At 42.8% G+C, this 13188-nt stretch overlaps 1 long non-coding RNA gene across 1 annotated transcript in view; it reads left to right on the plus strand.

The window, feature by feature from the left end:
* The first annotated feature begins 823 nt into the window (after positions 1 to 823).
* The window catches only part of LOC130275667 (uncharacterized), a 50402-nt gene continuing 38037 nt past the window's right edge, over positions 824 to 13188 (plus strand). Inside the window, exon 1 of the long non-coding RNA XR_008844863.1 lies at positions 824 to 1001. This is a non-coding gene — a long non-coding RNA (uncharacterized LOC130275667). The remainder of the gene's footprint in view (positions 1002 to 13188) is intronic.

The raw sequence follows: 13188 nt of genomic DNA on the forward strand, positions 1-13188 counted from the left end.
GGACAGCTGGAGGGTCCCTACCTGCCTCCTCGCTGTCCGATCGCTGAATGACTGCCCAGTGCCTGAGATCCATGCATGAGCAGTCAAGCGGCAGAATCATCGATCACTGGTTTCCTATGAGAAACCAGTGATCAATGTAAAAGATCAGTGTGTGCAGTGTTATAGGTCCCTATGGGACCTATAACACTGCAAAAAAAAGTGAGAAAAAAAAAGTGAATAAAGATCATTTAACCCCTCCCCTATTAAAAGTTTGAATCACCCCCTTTTCCCATAAAAAAAAACCAGTGTAAATAAAAATAAACATATGTGGTATTGCCGCGTGTGGAAATGTCCGAATTATAAAAATATATAGTTAATTAAACCGCACGGTCAATGGTGTACACGCAAAAAAATTCCAAAGTCCAAAATAGTGCATTTTTGGTAACTTTTTATATCATGAAAAAATGAATAAAACGATCAATAAGTCCTATCAATGCAAAAACCACTAAAAACTTCAGATCACGGCGCAAAAAATGAGCCCTCATACCGCCCCATACACGGAAAAATAAAAAAGTTATAGGGATAAGAAGATGACAATTTTAAACGTATAAATTTTCCTGCATGTAGTTTTGATTTTTTCCAGAAGTGCGACAAAATCAAACCTATATAAGTAGGGTATCATTTTAACCATATGAACCTATAGAATAAAAAGAAGGTATAATTTTTACCGAAAAATGTACTGTGCAGAAACGGAAGCCCCCAAAATTACAAAATGGCGTTTTTTTTTTTTCAATTTTGTCTCACATTGATTTTTTTTCCATTTCGCCGTAGATTTTTGGGTAAAATGACTGACGTCATTACAAAGTAGAATTGGTGGTGGTGAATTGGTGGTCTCTAGAGGCCGGAAGAAGCATGCTCTATCGTGCAAAAGGCCGGCATCGCCTCTGAGCGCTCCCCGTTATGCTTCCTCGGTAACCTGCTGTTTGTGACCCGGACTCCGGTACTGCCTGACGTTCCCTGCGGTGAGTGTACACTTATTTCTCCTTTGTTGTGAATAATTTCAAAATCTGTTTAACTTTCTTGCACCAGTTGATTTTTATAAAAATAGTTTTCGTCCGGAGTACCCCTTTAAATCTCGGTTTGACAAGCTTTATTACAGGTGTGCTGTAGGTCGAAAGGACAGTGTAGGATGCCAATGAAGAGACTTGTAAAGCAGAAAATGGAAAGTTTCCCATTTGTGTACGATGAGTGTACATGAAATCATTATCAACTTGGTTGAAAGCCAGACTGGAATAATATTTTATCTGCAGCAATTCAGCAATATTAGTGAGTGGCAGTATATACATTAAAGTAAAACAGTTTTTCACCTTGCTGGAATCCTCTATATTGCGCCAGCAACCTACTACCATCACCAAAATCAATAACTCCATCCAACGATTAATTGAAAGTGGAAACATGAACAATTGGAAAACGCTCAAATACTTTAGAGTATAAACGGTGTGTTTAGCTGGTGATGGCCGATGCAATATGCCAGGACGCACATATAGTTTATTAGATGTAGAGTGCAGAAGAGTAATCTCTGTGGATATTAAGCAAATTGGTTCAGAATTTTTTTACCCAAAAGTCTTGAAACATTAGCATGTAAGAACGCCATTGATTTTTTTTCTACTAGAACATAGGGGGAGATGTATCAAAACCCGTCCAGAGGAAAAGTTGCTGAGTTGCCCATAGCAACCAATCAGATTGCTTCTTTTTTCTTTAGGAAAGGCCTCTGAAAAATGAAAGAAGTGATCTGATTGGTTGCTATGGGCAACCCAGCAATTTTTCCTCTGGACAGGTTTTGATCAATCTCCCTCATAAAGATTCTAAAATAACATTCTATTGATAGACATGTTAAAGGGGTACTCCGTTGCTAGACATCTTATCCCCTATGCAAAGGATAGGGGATACGATGTCTGATCACGGGGTCCGGCCGCTGGGACCCAGCGCAATCTCCGTGCAGGTACCCGGTATTCTGAACATTACATTCAGAACGCTGGGTTTGGGTGGCTGTGGTCTTGATGCCGTCATGCCCCCTCCCGTAGATATGAATGGAGGGGGCATGGAGTGACGTCACGAGGGGGCGGCTAGACCCCTGCAATCAGACAACTTATCCCTTATACGGAGTACCCCTTTAAGACCTGCTGTGTCCACTTGTCATCACCTACGTCATGGACCCACTTCGTGATTGACAGGTCTGCAGGTCTAAAGCTGCTGCTTGCTGCTCCTGTGGAGAGAAGGAAAGGGGGGAGAGTCAGAAGCACAGGCTCCCTCACTGTCTGCTGTGTGAAGAGAAGGGTGGGGCAGAAGCACAGGCTCCCTCACTGTCTGCTGTGTGAAGAGAAGGGGGGGGGGGGGGGGCAGAAGCACACTGCTGCCGTAACTTAGCAGGAGACAAGACTGAATTGAGGATTTCTTTATCTAAAAAGTAAGTGTCCCTGCATATATATATATATATATATATATATATATATATATATATATGTATGTGTGTGTGTGTGTGTGTGTGTGTGTGTGTGTGGATATATATGTATTTGTATATATCTGTGAATATATGAAGTGAATGTTTATGTTACAGGGGACTACAATCATATGCTTCCAGCTGTTGCAAAACTACAACTCCCAGCATGCCTGCACAGCCAAATGATGTGGGGCATGCTGGGAGTTGTGGTTTTGCAACAAGTGGAGGAACACAGCCTGCAGCAACACTGCTGAAAATCTGTTTTACCAATCATATGCCTCCAGCTGTTGCAAAACTACAACCCATAGGATGTGTGGACGTGCTGGGAGCTGTAGTTTTGCAAAAGCTGTAGGCACACACAGTGTGTGTGTGTGTGTGTGTGTGTGTGTGTGTGTGTAGCATAAAACCAGAAAGGAAAGGGTTACTGCTCCCAGAGAGGGGGGGAGGGGGGGGGGGGGGTAGATCATCACAGTAAGTACCCTGCCCTCTGCTATAAATGAAAAGTACTTTCCCTTTGCAATCACTCCAAGTAAATAAAAGTGAATTCTAAGAGAAATATTGGCCATAGACACATTAAGATTATATGTACATTATCAGGATGAGATACTGAGCAACATATAACAGTTTTTATTTTTTTTGGGTGATCTGACAGGTACACTTTAAGTATTTGGGTTTTATGTCCATAAAAAAAAAAAAAAAAAAAAAAACATTTATAAAGTTTCATGCCTGGGAGGATAAAATAGCATTCAAACCAGTTAACTTGATAATTTAGATAGTTACATAGTTCATAAATTTGAAAAAAGACAAGAATTCCTCAAGTTCAACTTATAACCCTACTGTGTTGATCCAGATGAAGGCCACTTCCCCCTCCCCATAAGGAAAAATTCCTTCCCGACTCCACTATGGCAATCAGAATTAATCCCTGAGTCAATCTACATAAATCTAATATCCATAGCTTGTAATATGACATTTTTCCAGAAAAACATCTAGTCCCACCTTGAACTTATTAAATGAATCATCACAACATCCTGTAGCAGAGAGTTCTATAGTTTCACTGCCTGGATGATAATATTGTGGTGACCCAGTACAGGAATTGTACCCCTGTACCCTTGCTGCCCTGTCAGGCAGCCTCTATACAGTGACCCCTGGGCCCCCCTGCAACTGTTCCTTGGTATATCTGCTTCTATGCCTATGTTATACCAGTGACCATGTGACCTACAAGGTGACCTATGGGACCCCTCCTAGTCTCCCCCATATAAGCCTGGGTGGAGCTAGCTCAGCCTCTTACGCTCTTCCTGCTAAGCGGAGTTGCAGTAAGGTCAAGTCCTGTCAGAGTGTGTTTGGAGTCCAGAAGAGGCCTAAAGTCTACCATGCAGCCATGGATCCACAAGTCCACCACCTCCCGAGTCCAAGTCAAAACTTGGTAAGCTACAAACAGAGTATAGTCAGTCTCAGTCAAGTCAGTGAAAGTCAACCTGTCTCAAGTCAGCGTGGCCTGCATTAAAATTGTCCCAGTCCACCATAAGTCCCAGAAAGCCCTGTGGTCTCTGAAGTCACTGGTCACCTCTGTGGGCATAGCCAAGCTGTATAGACTGTTACATTTGTCTGACTCAGTAAAGCTGCCATTGTTCCGTAGCTTGGCGTCGGAGTCATTATTTGCCCCCGTGCCTAGCCCAGGATCCAGCAGTATTCCTTCGGGCGTAGAGGATAAACCCTAGGGTAATTCCATCTGCCCTCATCTCACCCTCACCACAACTTAACACAAAGAAGAATGAAGAATGCAGCTGCACAGAGACAGTTCAGCATAAGACATGTTTAAGTTTCAAACAGCATATAAGGACATCAGGTGATCATGGTTAAAACGGTGCCACCGCAGTTTGGGTGCAGCTTAGTATGTGCACTGCCTTCTGTCTTGCTCCCACTGCTGACTACAGATTTACTGTGGAAGAGGAGGCCTAACTTCCAGTCTTGTGACCTGTCTCTTTAATATTAATACAGATGACCAAAGGGATGTCATTGTGCCTGTCTGTATCAGCATTTTGAAATCGGAACTCAGGACTCCCCTGTGTTAAAGGGGTATTGTGAGTACTAAAAACTATCATCTTTTGTGCTGGGGCCACCCCACCAGGAAAAAAACAACAACACATACTTACTTACCTCCCTCCATCTGGATCCCCCTGTGAACTCTTCCAGTCTCCCCTGAATTTTTAGGCCGCTACTTCTGAGACAGACTTGTCCCGGCAGTGACAGCCCATTTAGCCAATCACTGACTGAGGTGGGCCACTGCTCGGTGATTGGCTGTCACTGCTGAGACGAGTCTGTCTTGGAAGTAGCGGCAGAAACTTTCAGCAGTGGACCGGAAGAGTTTACATGGGGATCCTGATAAAGGGAGATAGGTAAGTATGTGTTTTTATTTTACTTTTCGTGGTGGCCCCAGCACAATATAGTTTTTAGTATCCAGAATACCCTTTTAATACAGGGCAGAGGAACAACAATATGTGGTGGCAGAGAACAGTGTACATTACTGTTTCACAAGTGCCAAGCCCAGCATGCTACAGTGTGGGGGATATTCAATAGTTTTGCTATAGGGCCCAGCCTTTCTTATTATGCCCCCTGCCTCATAACTTCCCTTTCCGGCTTTACAATGAAATATATAATGGGATCAATAAAAATAAATTTTGCACAGGGCACCATGTAGCCCCAGACTGGCCTTGAGGGTGATTAAGGAATACTCTGGTACAATTGAAAAATATAGAGCCAAGTGGCAAAATTTTTTTCACCAATAGCGTGCTGGCATGGACCCAATTGGCTGCAGTGGACCATAATCAAAATTATGTGAATGTATTGTCACACAGCTATATTAGTTTACATCCATGCCAGGGTTTGCACAAGAAGTGGTTTATTAGAGCAATCTATAAAACTATTTAAAAAAAAAAAGACATTTTAATTATTGAAGTCACTAAACTGGCTTCTGGCAGCCATTAATCTCTAGAGAAAGAAATAACAACATAGCCCAAGTGGAAAGTCTAATAGTGATACAGATGATGGGACATATATAAATGACATACCAGTGCTGCCCTAGTTGGTGAAATGATGACTTATAGAATATCCTGTAAGTGTCCAGAAGGCAGGGCCAAGCTGAAGTGCCACAGTATTGCATGTCTCCTAGTTGCCCCTCCCCTCCCTGCATACCAACCAAGCAGGTGAGGGAGGGGAAGCGAGAAGGCAAGTGATGCTGGATCCGCACAACCACAGATCAGAATTCTTTAAGAACTCTGGGGTGGATGCCATCTGGACATATTGCCTTATTTAACAGACAAGTTCCTCTAAAATATCGGCCTCCGAAATCACTGGAGCTGAACCCTAACAACTAGAAGCAATGCTATTCCCAACCATGCAGATAGGTAATCCGCTAAACCAGAATTAATCTCCATTGTGACATGGATGATGCTGGGCGGACCCCAAAGTAGAATTTTGAAGAGAAATCCAGCGCAGGATGGATGCAGTGAATGATCAACAATACAAGTGGTGCTTTATAGAGTCACACGTAGCGGGTGTGTAACCCCTAGTCATACTAAAAATATGTAGATTTCTTAAATAGGAGTCATGTAACAGGACAAGTGAAAATACCTGTGCCATCAAAATAACTCCTCACTAGATATGAGCGAGCCAAGCCCGGCAAACCCCGATTCGACCAGAATTTTGTGGTTTGCCGGCTCATCAAACTTTTACCGGTTTGGTTTGTATGAACTGGTTAAAGCACAATAGAATCGTAAAAGCACGATATAAACGTAAAAACATGGTGTTTTAGCACCCAGAGGAAGCGGGCAAAGTGGGGGATGGTGGCCTGATCTCAGGATGACCAGCAGATCACATGATAACCCCAGGTTATCATATGATTTTCTGGTTTTTATGTCAACCAGCCCAAAGGGCCACTAGGAGACAACAAGGGAGGAGGGAAGTTTTACACAGTCATAAGGTCGCACATGCAGTGTCCAGAAAGAGGGAAGATACAGAGAGGGACAGAGATAAATAACAAAGAAAAAACAGACAGACAGTGGGGGGTATGTATCAATAATGGTGTTGCGATGTGTGAATTTTTTTTTTTTTTGCGTCAAATGGAGCGTAGTTGCGCCAAAATGTCGCAGGCAAGTTTGTAATTTTGGCACAAATGCAGCTCTACAAAAGGCACAGACTCCTGCCCCAGAATTCCAGGCAGAACTGTCTGACTGTGAGGCAGTTAAATCTTGCATTTTCCCCCAGCAACCAATCAGGTTGCTTCTTTTATTGTTCAGGGTCCTTTTTCCACTTTATGGTCGGGCACTGTTTAAATGTTCTACATTCTATTGTTGTAGCTATTTTCTCTGTCCTTTTATTTTTGGTGTGGATTTGCGCCTTAAGGACCAAGGACGTACCGGTCTTCTCCCTTACTATAACACAGGGGCCACGGCATGGCCCCACGTCATAATGGGTTGGGCCCGGCACCTAGCAACGGCGCACGGCACTGATCGTGGTGCTGTGCGCTATTAACCCTTTAGACTCATCATTCAAAGTTGATCGCCGCGTCTAAAGTGAAACTAAACTGCTGCCGGTTAGCTCAGGGGGCTGTTCGGGATTGCTGCGGCAAAATCGCGGCACCCTGAACAGCTGTAGGACACAAGGAGGGTCCCCTTACCTGCCTCCTGGTGTCTGATCGCCAAATGACTGCTCAGTGCCTGAGATCCAGGCATGAGCAGTCACGCGGCAGAATCATTGATCTATGTTATCCTATGGGATAATAAAGATCAATGTAAAAGATCAGTGTGTGCAGTGTTATAGGTCCCTATGGGAGCTATAACACTGCAGAAAAAAGTGAAAAAAAAAAAAGTTAATAAAGATCCTTTAACCCCTTCCCTAAAAAAAAGTTTGAATCACCCCTCTTTTCCCATAAAAAAAAAAAAACTGTGTAAATTTATATAAACATATGTGGTATCGCCGCATGCAGAAATGTCCGAATTATAAAAATATATTGTTAATTAAACTGCACGGTCAACGTCATACGTGCAAAAAAATTCCAGCGTCCAAAATAGCGTATTTTTGGTCACTTTTTATGTCATGAAAAAATGAATAAAAAGCGATCAAAAAGTCCGATCAGCACAAAAATGGTACCGATAAAAACTTCAGATCACGGCGCAAAAAATGGGCCCCGTACACAGAAAAATAAAAAAGTTATAGGGGTCAGAAGATGACAATTTTAAACGTATACATTTTCCTGCATGTAGTTATGATTTTTTTCAGAAGTGCGACAAAATCAAACCTATATAAGTAGGGTATCATTTTAACCGTATGGACCTACAGAATAATGAGAAGGTGTAATTTTTACAGAAAAATGTACTGCATACTAAATGGTGTTTTTTCTTCAATTTTGTCGCACAATAATTTATTTTCCATTTCGCCGTAAATTTTTGGGTAAAATGACTGATATCATTAGAAAGTAGAATTGGTGGCGCAAAAAATAAGCCCTCATATGGATTTTTAGGTGCAAAATTGAAAGGGTTATGATTTTTAAAAGGTAGGGAGGAAAAAACAAAAGTGCAAAAACTGAAAAATGCTCGGTCCTTAAGGGGTTAAATGCCCGTTCGCATCGAACTGAGCTGAATGGAAGCGAAAATTTTAAGAAAGTTCGGCGAAACCAGCAAGTCAAACTTTTTAAAAGTTCGCTCATCTCTACTCCTCACATACTAAACGGCTGTGCCGCGCGTAACATAGAAGAAAGTGAAAACATATTGGGGGAAATTCATCAAGACCTGTGCGAAGGAAAAGTTGACCAGTTGCCTATAGCAACCAATCAGATTGCTTTACCTATTTTTCAGAGTCCTTTTAAAAAAACGAAAGAAGCGATCAAGGTTGCCATTGGCAAATGGTCGACTTTTTTTCTGCACAAGTTTTAATGAATCCAAGAATAATGTAGTATGACTAAGGATATATACACATCACATGAATAAAATATATATTTATCCACAAAACCCTGGACCAACTGATCAGAATGAGGAATAACACATAGTACACTTATTACCAATGGAAACAGTATAGTAACTAACACAGGACACTACAGGTGCTGCGATCAGTTATCAATGGTGCGATAGTACATCTTGCCTCTTGTTCAGACCTGCTGGTGTCCACTTTGATAAAGTCATTATCCAAGACATCTCGCTGGATAACACTTTCTGCTGAAAATCTCCACCCCTGGGTGGAAGAGTCACCGGTTCCATCCCTTTCAATCTGATAGATGAAAAACGACATGGCTTTCTGCACAATGTGCCGATCCGTGTCTTGAGGCTCGTGGTAGGATATCCCACACATTACAGCCTATATGAACTGTAGGATCCTGCAATATGTGGGATGTAAGACACGGGTCAGAAAACATCTTTCTGATGTAATGCATTAAAGTTAGAGGGGTGCTCCACTTCTCAGCGTTGGATACATTTTGTTCCAAACACTGGGTGAGGGCGTGGTGATGTCACAGCCACACCTCTAGTGACATCATGACCCCCTCGGCCCGCACCCAGCATTCAGAACAAAATGTTCCGAACCCTGGGGCAGCGGAGTACCCCTTTAAAGTGATGGCTGTCACGCCCCCTCCCATAGACTTGCATTGAGGGGGCGGGTCGTGACATCATGAGGGGGTGGAGCTATGGCATCACACGCTCCCGGCGCCGACTCCAGTGCTCGGAACAGTTTGTTCCAAACCCTGAGCAGCGGAGTGCCCCTTTAAAGTGATGGCTTTCACGCCCCCTTCCATAGACTTGCATTGAGGGGGGCGGGGCATGACATAATGAGGGGGTGGGGCTATGGCATCACAAGCTCCCGGCGCTGGCTCCAGTGTTCGGAACAGTTTGTTCCAAACCCTGAGCAGCGGAGTGCCCCTTAAAAGTTATGGCTTTCACGCCCCCTCCCATAGACTTGCATTGAGGGGGTGGGTCGGGTCGTGACATAATGAGCGGGTGGGGCTATGGCATCACGAGCTCCCGGCGCCGGCTCCAGTGTTCGGAACAGTTTGTTCCAAACCCTGAGCAGCAGAGTACCCCCTCAATGTCACCTGTCTGCTGTGTCATCACATTATAGTTTTTTGTCACATTGCAAAGGATAGAGCGGGTGACTCTAAACACACAAAGTTAAATCTGATGTTGACATCATTTTCCTTTGAATTGCAGTTGTTTTCTTGACCTGTGTCAGTTAAAGGGGATATCATCTCTATATTGCACACAAAAATACAGTGACCTTTAGTGGAGCATCTGCAGTGCTCTGTACAGTGCCTTGGGGGGCTGGAGATAAAAATGAGATCTAAACACAAAAATATGTGTCATAAAGAATTCCAACCACATCAATGAAAATTCTCAGAATATTTTTGTCCAAAGATTGTGCCCTGAGGCCATCTTGGTGTATACTAGATGTGCTCAGTGATTCTACTCTATGTCTGCTGTGATGATCGTATCGCCTTCAGACTGACTACATCAATCCATTTGGTTCTAACCATTTATTGTGTCCCTAATTTCATACTGAGCGATACAGAAGATTTATTGGTGGGAACATTTGCTTTATAGGGGAGCATTTTACAGTGGTAGTTGCAGTCCCAAAGTAGAGAGATGCAAGAGATTCTGTATACTGCCTTCCAGCCTCCTGGACACTGCTCAGAAGACATAAAGCAGAATACAAATAAAAAATATATACAGGGGAAGAAATATAAGGTGAAGAATGTAAGATTGCCATAAAGGGGTACTCAGCTCCTAAACATCTTATCCCCTATCCAAAGGATAGGGGATAAGATGTCTGATTGCAGGGATCCGGCCACTTGGGCCCCCCTGATTTCCGGGTGCGGCATTCAGAACATGGAAACATGGAGCTTTCATGTTTGTGACATCACACCACGCCGCTCCCATTCATGTCTATGGGAGGTGGCGCGACTGCTAGTACATAGCCATGACGCCTCCTTCTGTAGACATAAATGGAGGGGGCGTGATGGCTGTGGTCGCCCATCATGCAGCACGGAGCGGAGTTCACTCCATGCATTGGAAGACCAGGGTGCCACACCAGAGATTGCGGGGATGTTTATGAGCGGAGTACCCCTTTAAAGTCGATACCCTGGTTTAGCCAGCAACAGAGGGTCTAGCAAAGTGAACAGCATGTGAACAGCAAAAGTAACAGCTGAACACACCTTTGGCTTACAACGACCGCTCCTAATCCCCTCATACACATGCATGCTTAGCTCAGCCAAGTGTGCATATGTTTTGAATGGGAAGAAGGGAGAAAGCCATTGCCAAACACCCCTGCCACCAACCTATATCTGCAAAACAACTAAATCCAACATACCCGATCCTTCTCTCCTTCAACATTGCCTTCAGGGAAGAGTTGGGAGACCCTCATGCACATTTATATGGACAGTTGATCCTTCTAAAATCCGTGGGTTTGGCCAACTTTAATGTTTAATGATATTTGATTCTTCCTCAGATGCCTGATCTATGCTTTATTTCTGCTCATGTATATAATATTGTAAAGTCCAGATGCATTTCATATTTGTTTGTTCTAAGTTGGTTATTGGAGTATCATAGTAGGTGACTGTAATTCTTCTCCAGTCTGTATTTGAAAGTGTAACCATGGGAACTTAAATAAATATAGCTTTAGGCTAGAACTCCACTTAGATTTTTGCTCTGCGTTTTTTTTTTTTTGGCTTAAAAATGCCAGAAAAAATGCCAGAAAAACTGCCAGAGTTTTTCCCTGCGTTTTGGCATTTTTTCTGGCGTTTTTACCTTTGTGTGGTATTTGTCTTTTTTGGACCCTTTGGCGTTTTTTGTACAAAAATAGTTGGGTACCAAAGAAAAAACAAAACAAAATATGCAGTAGGGATGTAAAAAATACATTTAACTAAATGTTTTTTTTTTATAACAAAATTTTAATAATTTTTTTAATAAAGTGTCTGTGTGTTTAACTTTTTTTTTCAATTTTTTGTAAAAAAAATTGATGTAGTACTACTACTCCCAGCATGGAACACACTGTTCCTTGATGGTAGTAGTAGTACCTGTACTAATAGACATATCGCCCCGGGTGTCAGTCCTGACACCCGTTGCGATCGTCCGTAATATAGCAGAGATGCGGCTGTATACATCGCTCGCATCTCTGCACTGTACTCCGGCCAGTGATGTGAATAGAACATCATTCATATTTTCCGCCCAGAGCTGTGATAGGGCGGATGGTTGCAGCCAATCACAGCTCTGAGAAAAATATGTGAGTGAGTGGCCGAGTATAGAGCAAAGATGCGAGTGCCGTATATCCATCTCTGCTATAGACAGGACGATCACATTGGGTGTCAGTAGTGATACCCGCTGTGATCTGTTCTTACCTGCAAGTACTACTACTCCTAACATGGAGCACACTCTGCTCAATGCTGGGAGCTGTAGTAACTGCATTAATAGACAGATCGCAGCGAGTGTAACTTCTGACACCCGCTGTGATATGTCTATAATGCAATTACTACAGCTCCCAGCATTGTGCAGAGTGTGCTCCATGTTAGGAGTAGTAGTACTTGTAGTTAAAGGGGTACTCCGGCGCTTTAGACATCTTATCCCCTATCCAAAGGATGACCCCCATGATCTTGCACGCCGCACCCCGTTTATAATCAGTCCCCAGAGCATGTTCGCTCCGGGTCTGATTACTGTCGATCAATGCGAGCCTATGGGAGGGGGCAGGACAGCTGTAAAAAAACGCCAAACTGAAAAATGCCAAGTGAATCGGGCATGTTGCAGTTTACTATAGACTTGCAGCTAACATCTGGACGTGCGGGAAAATTGGTGTTTTTTACTGCGTTTTTGCAAAAAAGACCTCAGTGGAATTTCAGCCTCGCCTCACAACAGAAAGCAAAAATAGGAAATGGCATTAAATCCCTTTGCACACATTCTCCAAGAACCAGTCAGAAAGTTCCAATAGTTCTGTTAGTAACTTTCTTTGTCCTTTTGGATCCTGATCGTTATAAAAAGGGACTTAGTGATTATTCTTTTTATTTTCTGGATTCTTTTTATAATGTGACTTTTATAATCTGAACATTATTTATATACAGCACATATAGTTTTTTTTTTTGGTATATGTGTTTGTTTTGGGTTTAGAGTATATGTGTTATACTGGTTTTAGAATAAAATACATTTTTTGTTTTCAGCCTGAACCTCTAGTTTAAGGCAAAAGTCACATTCCGAAAGGGATAGTAAATCGTTTCTTATGTTGCCAATACTGACTGTCGACATCTAAAGCCAGAACAGGTTTTACTAGAAGCACAAATTGGGATCCATGTCGGTCTTTTGCTCTTATATATTCCCATAGTGCATAAGTGCATGCACACTGCTGAGGAAGAAGTCGAAATTGGCGACCACGACCGCTGCAACACCAGTGTCCACAGGGAGAATGACCCACTGGCAGGGCAGCCCCCCCATAGACATGTCGCTGCGGCAGAAATGGACGCGGCACAGCATCACATGCCCCCATTCAAAAACTGGAAGCCTGCCAGAAAGAATAGGGCTCTTTGCAGCTTCCTACCAATTTATATAGGCCTGGACTGAGGGGGAGGGGCAGAGTGCTGACCAAGTAAAAACAAAAGAAGAGGGGGGATAGAAAACATAATGTGAATTCAAATAAAGAAAAAAAAAATAACAGACATGTTGCTCATCTACAATAAGCACAGTGAT

This window comes from Hyla sarda, chromosome 6, assembly GCF_029499605.1.
Source record: "Hyla sarda isolate aHylSar1 chromosome 6, aHylSar1.hap1, whole genome shotgun sequence".
Taxonomy (NCBI): domain Eukaryota; kingdom Metazoa; phylum Chordata; class Amphibia; order Anura; family Hylidae; genus Hyla; species Hyla sarda.